General features: G+C 37.2%; 1 pseudogene; it reads left to right on the top strand.

Annotated features, from left to right (window-relative positions):
- The first annotated feature begins 19,376 nt into the window (after positions 1–19,376).
- LOC138080804 (olfactory receptor 13F1-like) lies at positions 19,377–20,324 on the top strand (annotated as a pseudogene).
- Positions 20,325–20,658: the final 334 nt, after the last annotated feature.

Below are 20,658 nucleotides of genomic sequence, written 5' to 3'. Positions count from 1 at the left end.
TGAATTTCTTTCATGGCAAAACAAAACAACAAAAAATCTTTATCTTCTATAGACGTTTGACCACATTCTTATCACCAGCATATATGTGGAATTAACTTAAAATTTGTTCTTAAAAGTAAAACCTGAGTTTATAGTGCAGAATTAGAGTGGAAGTATAAAATAAGAGGGTCAGTGAGATCTTAAGAAACACCACCATGTACTATAACACCATGTCAATCAAAGGGAAAAGTTTTAACTTCTTCAGCATGTTCTACTCAGTTGTTTATCTTCCTTTGTTTTATGTTCCCTCCATATAAAGATTATGTTCTATTTTATAAAAATATTTGGAATTGTGGTTTGGGGGATTAAATAATATATAAATTTTTCTTATTGTGCAATATTTTAGATACTTAGATTTATATTTATACTATTTTTTTCATTTTAACTAATTCAGTGGTTAATGATGGCCTACTATTTTTAATTAACTTGGTACTGCATTGTGGTTGGAGAAGATGCTTGGCATTGAAAGGTTGTTGTTGAATCACAACGCCAGGATTCTTGGCCCCCGGAGGAGAAGAATTTAATCCGGGGCCAGAGACGAGGCTTGATTGCTCAGAGCTTTTGTGTAACAAAGTTTTATTAAAGTATAAAGGAGATAGAGGAAGCTTCTGACATAGGCATCAGAAGTGGGCAGAAAGAGTACCCCCCTGCTAGTGTTTAGCTGGATGTTATATAGTCATCAGCAGTCTGTTAATGAAAGAAAGGAATGTCTCAAAACTTAGACTGGCACCAGGCACCATACCCATAAGATGTATTTTAGGATAATCTTGGCTCCAAATGGTTCATCTTGGGCCATAAAAGGATTAACTTGAATCTTGAAGAAGGGCAGAGCACCATACAAATAGTGTTATTTACATAGATTAGAGGAACAATATCGGAGTATAACATACTGGTTTATCAAGTAGGTTCTGAGCCAAAAGGCTGAACCGACTTGAAGACAGAGTTTGGGGTAAATGCATAGTACATTAGCATAGCTTAAGATAAACATTTCCATAAGCAAAAGGGATTGGTTAACTTCAGGTGAAACCAGGTGTCATGACAACACAGAATTTTAAGAGAAACCTCCTTTTAAATTTGTATAGAGAAGGAAAAAAAATATCGTTAGTTTGTTTCTTCCTGCCGCTTAAGGGAGATAAAAATGTCTGACACTTGTAGGCTATTTCCTCCATTTGGAGACCCCTGGCCTTCCTGCCTGTTACCCTCTCAGCATGATTTCAATTTTCTTAAATTTACTGAGGTTTTATTTGTGACCCAAAATGTGGTCTATCCTGGAGAATGTTTCATGTGCACTTGAGTGAAGGTGTATTCTTCTGCATTTGTATGCAATGTCCTAAAGATATCAATGAGACCCATCTGATCTAATATATCATTTAAGACTTGTGTTTCCTTATTCAATTTCTGTTTTGATGAAATGTCCATTGGTGTGAGTGGGGTGTTAAACTCTCCTACTATTATTGTGTTACTGTCAATTTCTCCTTATATATATGTTAGTGTTTGTGTTATGGATTGAGGTGCTCCTATGTTGGGTGCATAGATATCTACAATTGTTATGTCTTCCTCTTGGATTGATCCCTTGATCATTATGTAGTGTCCTTCCTTATCTCTTGTAACCTTTATTTTAAGGTCTGTTTTGTCTGATATGAGGATTGCTACTCCAGCTTTCTTTTGCTTCCCATCTGCATGGAGTATATTTTTCCATTGTCTCACTTTCAATCTGTATGTGTCTTGAGGTCTGATATGGGCTTCATGTAGACAGCATATATATGTGTCTGCTTTTGTATCCATTCAGCCAGTCTGTGTCTTTTGGCTAGAGCGCTTAATCCATTTACATTTAAAGTAATTATTGTTATATATGTTCCCATTGCCATTTTCTTAATCATTTGGGGTTGATTTTGTAGATCCTCTTTCTTCTGTTGTATTTCTTGACAATATAAAAATCCCTTTAAATTCGTTGTAAAACTGGTTTGGTGGTACTGAATTCTCTTAACTTTTGCTTGTCTGGAAAGCTTTTTATTTCTCCATCAATTTTGAATGGGGTTATTGCTAGGCACAGTAATCTTGGTTGTAGATTTTTCCCTTTCAGTACTTTAAATATATCCTGCCATTCCCTTCTGGCCTGAAGAGTCTCTGCTGAAAGATCAGCTGTTAAGCATATGGGGTTTCCCTTGTATGTTAGTTGTTGCTTTTCTCTTGCTGCTTTTAATACTCTTTCTTTGTGTTTAGTCTTTGTTAGTTTGATTAGTATGTGTCTTGGCATATTTCTCCTTTGGTCTATCCTGTATGGGACCCTTTGTCCCTCTTGGACTTGATTAACTATTTCGTTTTCCATGTTGGGGAAATTTTCAACTATAATCTCTTCAAAAATTTTCTCATAATCTTTCTTTTTCTCTTCTTCTTCTGGGACCCCTATTATTCGAATGTTCATGCATTTGATATTGTCCCAGAAGTCTCTGAGACTTCCTCAGCTCTTTTCATTCTTTTTACTTTATTCTGCTCTTCAGAAATTATTTCTACCTTTTTATCTTCCTGCTCACTGATTTGTTCTTCCACTTCAGATATTCTGCTATTGATTCCTTCTAGAGTATTTTCAATTTCAGTAATAGTGTTCTTTGTCTATGTGTGTTTATTCTTTAATTCTTCTAGGTCTTTGTTAATTGATTCCTGCATTTTCTCTATTTTCTTTTCGAAGTTTTTTTTTTTTTTTTTAAATCATCTTTACTATCATTATTCTGAATTCTTTTTCTGGTGGTTTGCCTATTTCCTCTTCATTTATTTGGACTTCTGTGTTTCTAGTTTGTTCCTTCATTTGTGCAGTATTTCTATGCCTTTCAGTATTGTTTTGTTTTAAGTGATTGTGTTTGAGGTCTCCTTTCCCAGGCTTCAAGGAAAGTTGAATTCTTTCTTTGAAGCAGGTTGAATTCTTTTTCCTTTTGGTTTCTGCCTTCTAAGTTTCAGTTCAGTTCAGTTGCTCAGTTGTGTCCGACTCTTTGCGACCCCATGAATCGCAGCACACCAGGCCTCCCTGTCCATCACCATCTCCCGGAGTTCAGTCAGACTCACGTCCATCGAGTCCGTGATGCCATCCAGCCATCTCATCCTCTGTCGTCCCCTTCTCCTCCTGCCCCCAATCCCTCCCAGCATCAGAGTCTTTTCCAATGAGTCAACTCTTCGCATGAGGTGGCCAAAGTACTGGAGTTTCAGCTTTAGCATCATTCCTTCCAAAGAAATCCCAGGGCTGATCTCCTTCAGGATGGACTGGTTGGATCTCCTTGCAGTCCAAGGGACTCTCAAGGGTCTTCTCCAACACCACAGTTCAAAAGCATCAATTCTTCGGCGCTCAGCCTTCTTCACAGTCCAACTCACATCCATACATGACCACAGGAAAAACCATAGCCTTGACTAGATGGACCTTAGTCAGCAAAGTAATGTCTCTGCTTTTGAATATGCTATCTAGGTTGGTCATAACTTTTCTTCCAAGGAGTAAGCGTCTTTTAATTTCATGGCTGCAGTCACCATCTTCAGTGATTTTGGAGCCCCCCAAAATAAAGTCTGACCCTGTTTCCACTGTTTCCCCATCTATTTCCCATGAAGTGATGTGACCGGATGCCATGATCTTCTTTTTCTGAATGTTGAGCTTTAGGCCAACTTTTTCGCTCTCCTCTTTCACTTTCATCAAGAGGCTTTTTATTTCCTCTTCACTTTCTGCCATCAGGGTGGTGTCATCTGCATATCTGAGGTTATTGATGTTTCTCCCGGCAATCTTGATTCCAGCTTGTGTTTCTTCCAGTCCAGCGTTTCTCATGATGTACTCTGCATATAAGTTAAATAAGCAGGGTGACAATATACAGCCTTGATGTACTCCTTTTCCTATTTGGAACCAGTCTGTTGTTCCATGTCCAGTTCTAACTGTTTCTTCCTGACCTGCATACAGATTTCTCAAGAGGCAGGTCAGGTGGTCTGGTATTCCCATCTCTCTCAGAATTTTCCACAGTTTATTGTGATCCACACAGTCAAAGGCTTTGGCATAGTCAATAAAGCAGAAATAGATGTTTTTCTGGAACTCTCTTGCTTTTTCCATGATCCAGCGGATGTTGGCAATTTGATCTCTGGTTCCTCTGCCTTTTCTAAAACCAGCTTGAACATCAGGGAGTTCACGGTTCATGTATTGCTGAAGCCTGGCTTGGAGAATTTTGAGCATTACTTTACTAGCATGTGAGATGAGTGCAATTGTGCGGTAGTTTGAACAGTCTTTGACATTGCCTTTCTTTGGAATTGGAATGAAAACTGATCTTTTCCAGTCCTGTGGCCACTGCTGAGTTTTCCAAATGTGCTGGCATATTGAGTGCAGCACTTTCACAGCATCATCTTTCAGGATTTGAAACAGCTCAATTGAAATTCCATAACCTCCACTAGCTTTGTTCGTAGTGATGCTTTCCAAGGCCCACTTGACTTCACATTCCACGATGTCTGGCTCTAGATGAGTGATCACACCATCATGATTATCTGGGTTGTGAAGATCTTTTTTGTACAGTTCTTCCATGTATTCTTGCCACCTCTTCTTAATATCTTCTGCTTCTCTTAGGTCCATACCATTTCTGTCCTTTATCGAGCCCATCTTTGCATGAAATGTTCCCTTGGTGTCTCTCATTTTCTTGAAGAGATCTCTAGTCTTTCCCAATCTGTTGTTTTCCTCTATTTCTTTGCATTGATCGCTGAAGAAGGCTTTCTTATCTCTTCTTGCTATTCTTTGGAACTCTGCATTTAGATGCCTATATCTTTCCTTTTCTCCTTTGCTTTTCGCTTCTCTTCTTTTCAAAGCTATTTGTAAGGCCTCCCCAGACAGCCATTTTGGTTTTTTGCATTTCTTTTCCATGGGGATGGTCTTGATCCCTGTCTCCTGTACAATGTCACGAACTTCATTCCATAGTTCATCAGGCACTCTATCTATCAGATCTAGGACCTTAAATCTATTTCTCACTTCAGCTGTATAATCATAAGGGATTTGATTTAGGTCATACCAGAATGGTCTAGTGGTTTTCCCTACTTTCTTCAATTTAAGTCTGAATTTGGTAATAAGGAGTTCATGATCTGAGCCACAGTCAGCTCCTGGTCTTGTTTTTGTTGACTGTATAGAGCTTCTCCATCTTTGGCTGCAAAGAATATAATCAATCTGATTTCGGTTTGGTCCATTGGTTTGTGTAAACTTCCTATAGGGTGAGATTTGTGTTGTTTTTGTTTGTTTGTTTGTTTGCTGTTCTTCTGATGAGCAAGGCTGAGTGAGGTGGTAATCCTCTGCTGATGATTGGGTTTGTATTTTTGTTTTGTTTGTTGTTTAGTTGAGGCATCCTGCCTAGGGTGCTGTTGGTGGTTGGGTGGTGCCAGGTCTTGTATTCAGGTGGTTTCCTTTGTGTGAGTTCTCACTATTTGATACCCCCTAGGGTTAGTTCTCTGGTAATCTAGGGTCTTGGAGTTAGTGCTCCCACTCTAAAGGCACAGTGCTTGATCTCTAGTCAGGAACAAAGATTCCACAAGTGGTTTGTTATGGCATTAAGTGAGATTAAACAAATATCCAAAAACTGAGAAAGCAAAGATGAACCCCAGACAAATGGCAGTTACAAAATTAGGCAAATAACAATTAAAATAATGGAATATACACTTATATATGTATACCCATGAGCAAAGTCAAGACAGTCCAACAAAAATAGAGTACAGTAGATTGACCTGGCAGACAAAGGAAATCAAAAATTATAATTAGCAGTTAAGAACAAAACTAACTTAAGCACAAACTGGAAAACAAAACTAAAGCAAGACACCAAGGGGGGAATAAAGGAACGAAAACAAAACTATAAATATGTTGAGAGGAAAGAAAAGAAAGAAAGAATATATATGCAGTTAAACAGAGGTAGATGAAGAAGATTTATATACATTAAGGATTAACTGCAAGAGGAGAATAGTAGGAAAGGCAAACAGAGGAATAAATGTATAAAAAGTATAATAGGTTTAAAAAATTAAAAGTTAAAGTTATAGAAAAGAAAAAAAACAAAAACAAAAATCGGAAGAAGTTAAAAAGAAGGAAAACTCCACAGAACTGCAAAAGCCCAATGTAGAGGCAGAGGTTTATAACAACAAGGGAAAGTGTGACTGGATACATACCCATCAGTTCAGTTCAGTCCAGTCGCTCAGTTGTGTCCGACTCTTTGTGACCCCATGAATTGCAGCACGCCAGGCCTCCCTGTCCATCACCATCTCCCGGGGTTCACTCAGATTCATGTCCATCGAGTCAGTAATGCCATGCAGCCATCTCATCCTCGGTCGTCCCCTTCTCCTCCTGCCCCCAATCCCTCCCAGCATCAGAGTCTTTTCCAATGAGTCAACTCTTCACATGAGGTGGCCAAAGTACTGGAGTTTCAGCTCTAGCATCATGCCTTCCAAAGAAATCCCAGGGCTGATCTCCTTCAGAATGGACTGGTTGGATCTCCTTGCAGTCCAAGGGACTCTCAAGAGTCTTCTCCAACACCACAGTTCAAAGGCATCAATTCTTCGGTGCTCAGCCTTCTTCACAGTCCAACTCTCACATCCATACATGACCACAGGAAAAACCGTAGCCTTGACTAGATGGACCTTAGTCGGCAGAGTAATGTCTCTGCTTTTGAATATGCTATCTAGGTTGGTCGTAACTTTTCTTCCAAGGAGTAAGCGTCTTTTAATTTCATGGCTGCAATCACCATCTGCAGTGATTTTGGAGCCCCAGAAAGTAAAGTCTGACACTGTTTCCACTGTTTCCCCATCTATTTCCCATGAAGTGATGGGACCGGATGCCATGATCTTCGTTTTCTGAATATTGAGCTTTAAGCCAACTTTTTCACTCTCCTCTTTCACTTTTATCAAGAGGCTTTTTAGTTCCTCTTCACTTTCTGCCATCAGGGTGGTGTCATCTGCATATCTGAGGTTATTGATGTTTCTCCCGGCAATCTTGATTCCAGCTTGTGTTTCTTCCAGTCCAGCATTTCTCATGATGTACTCTGCATATACTCATAGGCAAAATCAAAACAGTTCAACAAAAATAAAGCATGATAGATTGACCTGGCGATAAAAAGAAACAAAATATTATATCTACCAGAACAAAACTAAATAAAGCACATGGTGAAAAACAAAACTAAAGCAGGTGCCATTTGGGGAATAAAGCAATGAAAATAACACTAACAAATATCTTGAGAGAAAAGGAGAGTAAGGAAAGAAAGAAAGGATAGCTATACAAAGTTAAATAGAGGTAGGAAAAGAAGAATTATATATGTTAAAGATTAACTGCAAGGGGAAAAGAATAGTAGGAAAAGCATACAAAGGAATAAATGTAGAAAAAATAATAAGTTAAAAAAATTAAAAATTAAAATTAAAAAAGGAGAAAGAAAAAAAAAAAAGAGGAAAACTCCACAGAACTGCAAATACCCAATGTAGAGACAGAGGTTTGTGACAACAATAAAAAATGTGACTGAAGAAAAAAAAAAAAGCTCAAAAGCTTAACTGGATTTCTTAGTGCATGTAAAGTCAACAAGTACAAAAGAGGGTGGAAAAAAGGGAAATAAAGGATAAAAAATCCAAAAGAATCTACTGAACAAGTCAAAAAATAAGAATAATAAAATGTTTTTCTTGAGGCACTGCTGCCAGAGTCCTTTCCCTTGCTGGGAGTCACAGTCCCCCTTACCTCCCTAGGACTCCCTCCCACACTGTGCTGATCTTTGACCCTGCTGTGGGGGCTCTCAGATTCTAATCTGGTTCTACTCCTCTGTGTTCCTGCATCCAGTGTCCACAGCTATTAGAAATAGTGCATTTTCTTTTGTGAGAGCTCTCTTTTCTGGCCTTTCATATATTCTATAGACACAGAGTCTGCTTAGTTGATCATTTGGATTTAATCTGCAGCTGGTGGGAAGGTTTTGGGTCTTCTTTGTTAGCTGCACTGCCCTTGGGTTTCAATAGTGGTTTTATTTCCTCCTCTACATGTGAGTCATCCACTGGGGTTTGCTCCTGAGGCTGCCCTGGAGGACTTGGGTTTACCCCTGTGAGGGCCAGGTGTGGAGGTGGTGCAGCTGATTCGGTCGCAGGGATTCTGCCACAGCAAGTACTCAGGGGAGTTAGTGGCTAGGGCAGCAGGAAATATAGTGCTCTAGAAGGGTATGGCAACAAGTATTGGCCAATATGCTCAGTATTCTTGCCTGGAGAACCCTCCTCTCTGACAGAGAAGCCTGGCAGTCCACAATCTACAGGATTGTAAAGAGTCAGACATGACTGAAGCGACCCTGTGTACATAGACACAAGATTATTTTTGCCTGTGGCAGCTCTGTCCCCATGAGAGTTGAGCATGAAGGTGGAGCAGCTACTTGGCTTGCAGGGACCCTGGAGGTGCCAAGTGTACAGGGACATGGACTGCCTATGCCACAGGAGTTATGGCCCTATCACAGTCTTTTTTCAAGCTTCTTGTAGTTGGCGATCAGAAGCCCTCTTTAGCCAGTCTTTCTCCGAACCCTACTTAGAAAAAATTTTTTTTTAAATTGGGGGATAATTGCTTTCCAATTCTGTATTGATTTTTACCATATGTGCATGCATCCTAAGTCTCTTCAGTCGTGTCTGACTCTTTGTGACCCCATGGAGTGTCAGGCTCCTCTGTCCTGGGTTGCCATGCCCTCCTCCACAGGATCTTCCCCACCCAGGGATCAAACCCAAGTTCTCTTAATTCTCCTGCGTTGGCAGGCAGATTCTTTACCACTGTGTCACTTGGAAAGCTTCAGCCATAGTTTACATGTTTCCTTTCCCTCTTAAGCCTCCCTCCCACACCCCCACTCCATCCAACCCCTCTAGGTTGTCTCAGAGCACTGGGTAGGACTCCCTGTGTTATACAACATCTTCCCACTAGCTATCTGTTTTACATATGGTAATGTAATGTGTATGTTTCAATGCTGCTCTCTCAATCCATCCACCCTCTCATTCCCCAACTGTGTCTACAGCTCTCTTTTCTTTGTTTCTGTCTCTATTCCTGCCCTGCAAATAGGTTCATCAGTACCATTTTTCTAGATTTCATATATATGTGTTAATATACAATACTTGTTTTTCTCCCTCTGATTTAACTTCTCTGTGTATAACAAGCTCTAGTTTAATCCACTTCACTAGAATTGACTCAAATGTATTCTTTTTTATGGCTGAGTAGTTTTCTGTTGTAATGCATTCCGCAACTTTTTTATCCATTCATATGTTAATAGACATCTATATTCTTTCCATGTCCTGGCTATTGTAAATGAACCCTGGTGTACATTTGTCTTTTTGGATTATCGTTTTCTCAGGATATATGCCCAGCAGCTGGGATTGCTGGGTCATATGGTAGTTTTGGGACTTCCCTGGTGGCTCAGATGGTAAAGCATCTGGCTACAATGCGGGAGATCCAGGTTTGATCCCTGGGTTGGGAAGATCTTCTGGAGAAGGAAATGGCAACCCACTCCAGTACTCTTGCCTGGAAAATCCCATGGATGGAGGAGCCTGGTAAGCTACAGTCCATGGGGTTGCAAAGAGTCGGACATGACTGAGCGACTTAACTTTCTTTTTTTTCTATGGTAGTTTGATTCCTAGTTTTTTAAGGACTCTCCATATTGTTCTCCACAGTGGCTGTATCAATTTACATTCCCACCAACAGTGCAAGAAGGTTCCCTTTCCTTCACATTCTCTCCAGCGTTTATTGTTTGTAGATTTTTTGATGATGGCCATTCTGACTGGTGTGAGGTGATAACCTCATTGTAGTTTTGATTTGCATTTCCCTAATAATGAGTGATGTTGAGCATTTTTTTCATGCACTTATTGGCCATCGGTTTGTCTTCTTTGGAGAAGTGTCTGTTTAGGTCTTCTGTCTACTTTTGATTGGGTTGTTTTTTATTCTGATACTGAGCTGCATGTATTTCTTGTATATTTTGGAGATTAATCCTTTGTCAGTTGCTTTATTTGCAATTATTTTCTCCTGTTTTGAGGGTTGCCTTTTCATCTTGTTTATGGTTTCCTTTGCTGTGCAAAAGTTTTTAAGTTTAATTAGGTCCCATTTGTTTATTTTTGTTTTTATTTCCATTACTCTAGGAGGTGGGTCAAAGAGGATCTTGCTGAAATTTATGTCAAAGAGTGTTCTGTGTTTTCCTCTAAGAGTTTTATAGTTTCTGGCCTTACATTAGGTCTTTAATCCCTTTTTAAGTTTTTCATATGTATGGTGTTAGGAAGTGTTCTATTTTCATTCTTTTATACATAGCTGTTCTGTTTTCCTAGCACCACTTATTGAAGAGGTTATCTTTCCTCCATTGTATATTCTTGCCTCCTTTGTCAAAGATAAGGTACCCATAGGTGCATGGGTTAACCTCTGGGCTTTCTATCTTGTTTTGTTGGTCTATATTTCTGTTTTGTTCCAGTACCATACTGTTTTGATTAGTCTTACAATTTTATGAGATTACAGATGTTTTCAGAACATGATATAATTAGACTTGTGATCATGACATTTCTAATTCTGAAATTCTATAATTCTACATATGACTTTATTTTGTTCTGCTTATATTAAAACTCTTGCCTTAAAATACATAAGCTTTTTTTGTTCATAAGCTCAAATATGTCAGTTTCTTATCATTTTCTCCATAACCAGGGTTTACTCACTATTTTTCTCATAGGGCCTCCTTGTTTTCAGGCTATAGATGATAGGAGTGATTATGGGAGTGACTACCCCATAGAACAGGGTAATCAGTTTGTTCAAAATCATTCTTTGGATTTTAGCTTCATGTCCACAAAGAGGGTTGTTTCATAAAACACAATCACCACTTCTCAGTACGGCATAGATGATGAAAATATAGGCAACAAATGAGCTGTAATGGAGTAAATGAAAATATTACATTGCTCAACATTATTATACTCATTAAAAATATTTATGCAGACAGCTTTATTAAAGGCACTATTTCACAAAAATTATTTATTATATTTTTTCCACAAAAGAACACTCATAATGTGAGTACACTTTGTGCCAATCCATTGAGAAAGTTTAATCCCCAGATAGCTACCATCTAAACACTAAGTGTCTTATTTACAATGATGAATTATCTCGGAAATTTGTTTATGGCCATGTAGAAATCTCATGCCATCACTGCCAGGAACACGCACTGTGTGAACTGTATTACATAGAGAGATAGGCATTTTTAAAGTTATGAATGAGATAGGTTTTTTTAATAATAGGAAGGGGGACAAGAGAGGATGTGTGCCAGATATCCAGGAAGGAGAGGTTACCAAAAAAGAAGTCCATGGTGTTCATGGCATGTGGAGGAAGGATTGATAGAGGGTAAAAATGACTAAGGTACTGTTTTCAGGGTTTATCAGGCACATCACTAAAGACATGACAAAAATAAATTTTTGTCAGTTCCTTGGTACTCAGAAAGGTCTTTCAGAATGAATTCAATTTCAGTTGTCCAGATGATTCTTTGCATTTTCTGTTTCTTTCTTGAAATGATTCAGAAAAAGAAATAGCACGTAAGTTAAATGAGTTGTCCTATGTTACATAAAGTAAGAGGTAAAAACTATGTGAGCACTATCTGGAGTATTGGTAATATCAGTGAGATCAGCTCATGGGATTTCTCTTCTAGAGCATAAAACAGCTGAGCAACATCAGTAACTTATTAAAATACAGGCTGCTATATTCCATTTCCTGGGACTGTGATACACAAAATCTGAAGCAGGGAAGAATGATTAGTATTTTTAATAAATATCTTATGAGATAGGTTAAAAAATATAAACTAAAATTTATCTGTCAAAAATGTGAAAGAATAATTTCATTTGCTTGAAACATTGTTCTGATGTTACTTATTTGGGTGCTTCACTTAAGTAATGTTGGACATAGGATTTTGAGGACCCCTGTGACTTGGGGCGAAGAAAGGAAGAAATCATTGAAGAGCTCTGTTCTTGGAGAGAAGCTTAATCATATGGTGACAGACCAGGACCTAATATGACATTCAGGAACAAATTCCTTGTAATCAGGTCAATAAACTTTAGAAACAATGATGTTGGATACCCAGTTTTAATTACTTCCCTGTTCAATTGCTGTTTTCCCCCCATTATCTTCAGACTTTTAGTCAAAATTTGTTTTACCTATTTAGTGGTTTGTGGTAAACAAACTGTATTTACTATTTGTGTGAAGCAGTTCAAGGAAAGGTGAGTTCTGCCTGCAAAAGTCAAAAAACAAAACAAAAACAGCTCAGGATACTTGGAATATATATGTATTCACCATTACTTCCTAATTGGTAAGTTAGATAGTGACTATATGTCAGTTAATTTGGGTGTATCTTAGAGATTCTTTTTTTTTTATTAAATTTTTATTTTTACTTTATTTTACTTTGCAATACTGTATTGGTTTTGCCATACATTGACATGAATCCACCACGGGTGTACATGCATTCCCAAACATGAACCCCCCTCCCACCTCCCTCCCCATAACATCTCTCTGGGTCATCCCCGTGCACCAGCCCCAAGCATGCTGTATCCTGCATCGGACATAGACTGGTGATTCGATTCTTACATGATAGTATACATGTTTCAATGCCATTCTCCCAAATCATCCCACCCTCTCCCTCTCCCTCTGAGTCCAAAAGTCCGCTATACACATCTGTGTCTTTTTTGCTGTCTTGCATACAGGGTCATCATTGCCATCTTTCTAAATTCCATATATATGTGTTAGTATACTGTATTGGTGTTTTTCTCTCTGGCTTACTTCACTCTGTATAATCAGCTCCAGTTTCATCCATCTCATCAGAACTGATTCAAATGAATTCTTTTTAACGGCTGAGTAATACTCCATTGTGTGTATGTACCACAGCTTTCTTATCCATTCATCTGCTGATAAAGTTGCAGGATATAAAATCAACACACAGAAATCCCTTGCATTCCTATACACTAATAATGAGAAAGTAGAAAAAGAAATTAAGGAAACAATTCTATTCACCATTGCAACAAAAAGAATAAAATACTTAGGAATATATCTACCTAAAGAAACTAAAGACCTATATATAGAAAACTATAAAACACTGATGAAAGAAATCAAAGAGGACACTAATAGATGGAGAAATATACCATGTTCATGGATCGGAAGAATCAATATAGTGAAAATGAGTATACTACCCAAAGCAATTTACAAATTCAATGCAATCCCTGTCAAGCTACCAGTGATATTTTTCACAGAACTAGAACAAATAATTTCAAGATTTGTATGGAAATACAAAAAAACCTCGAATAGCCAAAGCAATCTTGAGAAAGAAGAATGGAACTGGAGGAATCAACTTGCCTGACTTCAGGCTCTACTACAAAGCCCCAGTCATCAAGACAGTATGGTACTGGCACAAAGACAGAAATATAGATCAATGGAACAAAATAGAAAGCCCAGAGATAAATCCACACACATATGGACACCTTATCTTTGACAAAGGAGGCAAGAATATACACTGGAGTAAAGACAATCTCTTTAACAAGTGGTGCTGGGGAAAACTGGTCAAACACTTGTAAAAGAATGAAACTAGAACACTTTCTAACACCATTCACAAAAATAAACTCAAAATGGATTAAAGATCTAAATGGAGAGTCTTATATAATGGAATGGGATTGAGTTAAAAGTTAGGTTGTGGAGTTACAGTAGAAAACTGAATAGCGTGATGGCTTATAGGTTTCAATTACATGATTTCAAACTTTTGAATTAGTTGTGAATTTCAAAATGCCACTCATATTCACATAGCACATGTAAATTCTGAGTTCAGAGCCAGATGAAATAATTGTTTTGTACAATAAAACCCTTTTCTCTTTACTCACTAATTGATTTACAAATTAGAATTAAATAATATATATAAAATTCTTATAACAGTGCCTAGAAATTTGTCTTTTTATTATTATTTTTAATAACCAAGAGTTAATGTAGTTAAACAAGGTCTTTCTGCAATATTGTGAATAAGACAGTAGGATGAACGAGGGTGTGGATAAAATCATTAAAATATGTTTGGATTAAGGATTCCAGCCATATATCATAAGATTGAGAATGAGATAAGATATATTCTCAGGACTTCTGATTGGTTATTTGAAATACAGTAATGGATTTAATATAATTAAGTCTTTAGGGCATTATTCTTGAAATTTTCAAGAATTTTAAACATTTTCCCCTTGAGCAATTTAAACTTATGGCTTAGAAAATTTCATGAATTCCTGGAAATAAGAAATATTTAAATTGCCTTCCTGAGTCTGGAGAAGATTCTTTAGAGAAATTCCTGGGTCTTCACAATGGGGCAGTATTCCTACTTGGGTTTGAAGGGCAGATAAAATCTTCCATATTCTCAAATATTAACTTCCCTCTTACTTTTGTACTAGAAGAATCAAAATATACTCCCTTTGTAAACAATCTTATTTGGCTCTAATGTATAGGAGCTTTTAGGAAGAAAAACACCAATACAGTATACTAACACATATATATGGAATTAAGAAAGATGGTAATGATAACCCTGTGTGCAAGACAGCAAAAGAGACACAGATGTATAGAACAGTCTTTTGGACTCTGTGGGAGAGGGAGAGTGTGGGATGATTTGGGAGAATGGCATTGAAACGTGTAATATCATATATGAAACGAATCTCCAGTCCAGGATCGATGCATGATACTGGATGCTTGGGGCTCGTGCACTGAGATGACCCAGAGGGATGGTACAGGGAGGGAGAAAGAGGGGGGTTCAGGATGGAAACACGTGTATACCTGTGGTGCATTCATGTTGATGTATGGCAAAACCAATATAATATTGTAAAGTAATTAACCTCCAATTAAAATAAATAAATTTATATTTTAAAAAATAAAACAATTTGAAATAATGCCTTTGCTATTAATGTTTTCCAGAGAAGTCCTGTGATATTATGGCTCCTCAGTGGTAATACCTTCAGAAATTTATCAACCTTGTGGAAAATTTTGTGCAATAAGCTACAAACAGAAGACCAATGCAAAGCAATCTGCTATGTCTTGCAACCTAGGAGGCAAGTTGACCTTCCATTTAAGGTAATAACTGAGAACATACTAAAAACATATTTCCAAGGGGATATTGAACTGAGTCAAAGTAAGCCATGTGTTTTGGAGATAGAATATATTTTTATCATGAACTGTCTATAAAGAATAGGAATTAAAAAAATTCTAAGATGATATTTTCATCAATATGCTGAAGAGAAAAATGAAAAATAGAACCAAAGCAGTAATTTGAAATCTGAAGTAATTTGACTGTCCTAAAAAGCTGTATATTTAGGTCAAGAATCCATCATTTAATCAGAATATAGTTTCCTGGTCTTTGGTTTGGTGTAAGTGAGTACATGTCTACTGGTGTCATTTCTAACTGGTCCAGTGAGGTTGCTGTGAAATAGGCAACAGATTTGCAGTCTTATCTAGAACATAAATTAAGCTGGTGTCACCAGAGTTCTGATTCTACAACAGTTTACCTCATGAGACCAATTCAGTTTTCTTTGGTTTGGTTTGCAAACATTTTTTACAGTGCTGATCATGAACAGACATTCCCTACCCTGCAGTCTCTCTATTTTGAAAATTTTGTTACTTGTTCTTGAATACATTTTATGATTTGTGTGAGAATGAAATGGAACAATGAGTCCTTGGCTAACAGAAGAATTTTGACTTTCATAGTTATTATGTATGCATAAGTATTTTTGGAATTGTTTTGAGAAATTTTAATTTTTTTTTTTGTTGCTGGTGATGCATTCCTGTGAAAACTTTAGACCCAGAGATCAAACCCATGAGACCATAATATTTGTGACACACACTCATTTAACATTTAACAGAATGAGTTGAAATAGCCTTTAAAAAAATCAACCTGTAAGTTCCTTGTTTTCAATGGTGTTGGCTTTTGCTACAGTGGTATATACTCTTCACCACCAAGTGAGGAAAGTTGGATATAACATGCATCAATGTTATATCATGTATGATGAAAATTATACATGGTTAGTTGGGTAAGAAGAGAACATATACCTGAACAGGTCTGATTGATAAAAATTTAGTGATACCTTTGTAAGATGTGAAACTGGGGACAGAAACATGAAAAAATTTGAAAAAATGAACAATTGAAGATGAAGGAAACCAAAATAGTGTTTACTATATGCCAGATGCGTTTATGCATTTAAACTTTATCTCTAAAGAACACCACAATGACGCTATTAAAATCTCCATGGTAACATTCAGCAGGGCAATATAATACTCAAAATTGAATATTCCAGAATATATTTACAATTCATATTATTCTTTATCTGTGTTGCTGCTGCCGCTGCTGCTAAGTCGCTTCAGTCGTGTCCGACTCTGCGACCCCATAGATGGCAGCCACCTGGAAATAGTTGCTCTGAAAATCGTTCAGCCGCAAATCATCTTAATCAACTTTGCACAATAAAAGTTAAGGGATTGAAGATATCAAGAAATTATGTGTTAAAGAAAAAAAATATCCCCATGTGTAGGTGAGAATGTTGAGATATAAAAGTTATTTGTTCAGAGTCACATATCTAGTAACTGGTCCTGTTAGCAGAAAGGATATGGATGAAGGATCCTAACCCTGTGGTCACTGCTGGCCAGAAACAGGCTTAATCCATAGGGAAATCATGTATAGTGTGTGTTCATATGTTCTTCACAAAGATAGAGGCCTGTTATCCATCCAGTCCACATACAAGATCTTTTTCTTTTGAGCACTGTGCCAGATTAATAAGAAAGTCTGCGCTGAAGATCAACTTTAAATATTGAAGCACACATCAGCCAGAAGGGAAGATGCTTGTTCCATGTGCTGAGGTAAATGGGAGCAAGATGTTAGCCATCTCTCTCTGTAATCTCAGATTTACAAAATTTATTAATGGGTCTCAACTAGGCCAGTAAACCAGAATAAAGATATTTACTTTAAAAAGAAGTAACTAGTTGGTAGGGAAAATGAGTTGAAGACATGAGTCCTGAATACAGAATAAAACTTTTGGTTATATATTCCAGACATTTACCTCAACAAATCCTAACCAAACATCTCTCAATTTAAAAAAGGCCAAGTTGGATTAGAAGTTCTCTAAGTCTATTCTGGCTTCGACATTTAGAAAGAAAGAGAGGAGTTAGTTGGGAAATATTTAATTATCTTAGCATTGGAATCAGAAATCATTTTAGGGAAAGATGAAATGTAAAATGTCTTGGAGTACTGAAGACTCTGACAAAGATCTAAGATAAGGACAAAGAAATGACTGGGACTCAATCTGGATGAGAAAAGGAAAAGACTTCATTGGTTTGCTTCTGAGAGTGGACAAAAGAGTGGTGAAGTGAGACAGAAGGAGAGATGGGACATGAAGGGGGGGAGCCAGAGCACTGAAAAGAAAGGAAAACTGAGTGCTGGGTGGGGAAAGCCCAACAGAGAAACCCTCAGTGGAAGTGAAGGTATATACTGACCAAAGTGGGTGTTAGAGACCAGGCATGCCTAACTTTTGCCTTTCTGGAAATAATAAGTAAAGTGTTTTATTTTCACACATGGATTAGGGGTTGAAATTTTAACAGGTTGTGGAAAATGTGATAAATTAAAAAAATTTGACTCCCTGTGGGCCAGCACAGGAGCAGCATTCAGGGAGTTATGGTTCTGGAAAGTGGGGTGTCCTTGAAATCATAAATGTATTACTGTGATTCTCTGAAATATTAGAGAGACCATGAAATTGGGATTATGGAGTGAGAATTTCAAGCAAGTTAATCTAGATCTTTCATATCTGTACTAGGTAGGAATTATCTTCTTTGTGTAGATTAGGAAAGCAAGTTTCAAAAAGTTCAAGTGATGATTTGCCTAATTTTATGTATCAGTAAGAATCATGGTTTGATTTAGAGCCCAGATTTCACACTCTGAGTATAGCGTTCTAATTCTCTACAGACGATGACTGGAAGCTCTTCTTTTAGTAAACGTGGTTTTCATCCTCTTTCCTTTCAGATTCTACATCAAATAAGGTTTAAAAGCTAATTCATCTACATTCTTTAATGTCACATGTAAGAAAGCAGATGTAAACTAATTGAGAAATCTTCAGGTTTTTATTTTGGCTTAGAGATATATGGGAAAATTGTATGCATTTTACATGTATCAGAAGTTAACATATTTGAGGAAGCAATGTGTTATTAAAAATCTTTAGTGCAAGTTATCATCTTGCTGGACTGTGGGGAACAAGCTCTTGAGCTCATAGTGCAAGGTGGGAAGAATAGAGACATGCACATCTGAGTATAGTTCATTGTGATATACTTCAATAACATATGTACAAAGAATGAAACTGCAATTAAGATTTTTGCACATGGTTTTGATGATTGAACAATGTTATTAAGAGTAATATTATGAAAGACAAGATTGCAGATGGGAAACAAAGACACTCCAAGGAGGTAAAATATATGTTGAAGACATAGAAATGGTAAATTCATGATGAGTATAGGAATGACAAGTCTGTTGCTATTTCAGAGCAGAAAGTGTGCATGGAAATAGAATATTGGGAGATGAGGATAGAGACATAGATAAAAGAGAACACAAGGCCTATGTATGTGAAGGCTCATCTAAGCCTGCTCTTTAGAAAGTGATTTTTAAACATATGTCTCAATATGTGATTGGTTGTAAGATATGGTGTAAGAAATTTTATTTGAATAATAAAATACTAAAACTTGGAAAGTGATTTTGTTTCTAAGAAAGGAAGGGGTTCAATATTATTTTCATATTCAAATTGCCTTCTTGAGGGGAGAAATTGGGTGACATTATAGTTGGACATGACTGAAGCAACTTAGCACACACACACGCATAGTCATTGAACTCCAGCCAATCTTCTCAGTCTTATCTCCTAATGTTCCTTGTGTCAGTGTGTCTGTCTATTCATAAGATAATTTTCAGCTTTATGAAGGGCAAGCAAACTCTCTCTCGTTATAACTTTTTAAAAAATTGCTCGTCACTTGGCACATCTCCTGTGGTCCTTGACCTGATTAAGTTCAGTGCTACTTTTAATTAATCATCTGCTCCCAACATAGAGATAGGGTTCTTATTGACTGTGCCCTATATTTGATTATAAACTGCCTGAAAGGACTTGTGTTAACTCAGCTCTAGATTCTCAATGTATTTAGTAAATGTGGCATGAATGAGTGAATAATTAATATGATATTGCTAATAATATTGGAGGGCAATGCTCTTTTTAAAGTTCTCCTAACAAAAACCCCTTGAAAGTTGCTAGAATGTAAAATTTAAATATAGGCCATGTATACTTTTATTCACTACTACTGATGGACTAGGAGGATTAAAATGGGCAAGACAAACTCAACAGTCATTTCTAATTTTTTTCTTTCTGGGATTTACTCACTATCCCAAAGTTGAAATCACCATATTTGTGCTGTGCTTGCTGATGTACTTGATCACCTTACTAGGTAATAGTATTATGACTTCTTTTAGTGCCCTGGATTCTCACCTACATACATACATGTACTTCCTCAGCAACCTGTCATGTCTGGACATCTGGTATAATTCTGTCCTGACTCCAATGCTGGCAAACTTTGTTTCAGGGAAAAACACCATCTCATTCTCAGGGTGTTGCTGCCCAGATGTACTTCTCTTTGGCCATGGGCTCCACTGAGTGTGTGCTCTTGTCCGTGATGACATATGACTGATGTGTGGCCATCCGTAACTCTCTGAGATACCTCATCATCATGAACAAGAAGGTTTATGTATAGATTGCAGCTAGCTACTGGGTGACAGGCTCCTTCACTGCTCTGGTGGAAATGGTTTCTGTGTTGCAGCTGTCTTTGAGTGGAAGTAGATTTCATTTCGTTTGTGAGATTCTGGCTCTCCTAAAATTGGCTTGTGTAGACACTTCAAAGTTTCAGTTAATCATGTTGGTGATCAGTGTACTTCTTTCTTGTGCTGATTCTGCTCATTTTTATTTCTTGAGTGTCCATCCTCTCCAGTGTCCTAAGAATCAGCTCAATGAATGGTTGAAGCAAAGCCTTTTCAACATGTGCAGCCCACTTGAGTGTAGTGGATTTGTTCTATGAGACAGCTCTCTCCATGTATCTAAAGCCCTCAGCTGTAGATTCACAGGAAATAGATAAATTTATGGCTCTACTCTATGTGATTTTAACCCTCAAATTGAATCCAATCATCTATAGTCTAAGCAACAAAGAGATGAAAACAGCTGTGAAAAAGATGCTGATTAAAAACCCCTTTTGTACTTTCTTAGTCCCCAGTGGCAAATAACATTGATATGCACATGTGAAAACACATAAATTTAAGGAATGTTTAGTGGTCAAGGTACATCAGAACTTTGGAATTGGGGAATACACTCATTTCAAATGTGACATGTGGTTTTCTAAGTCTGTTTCTTGATCTATAATTGAAGTTGTTAGATAATATAAAAATATATAAGTATATCTCAAACTCTTACATAGATTTTAATGATGACAAATTTTATTTCAGGGAGTTAGAATATAAAATTAACTAATGTCAGTATAGCCAATCATTAAGCATTCAGTATTATAAATATGCACTATATAAGCATAGTAACTAGTAGATTTTTGAGCTAATTTATGAT

Source organism: Capricornis sumatraensis, chromosome 6 (genome assembly GCF_032405125.1).
Source record: "Capricornis sumatraensis isolate serow.1 chromosome 6, serow.2, whole genome shotgun sequence".
NCBI classification, from domain to species: domain Eukaryota; kingdom Metazoa; phylum Chordata; class Mammalia; order Artiodactyla; family Bovidae; genus Capricornis; species Capricornis sumatraensis.
This window is presented reverse-complemented; position numbering and strand designations above follow the sequence as displayed.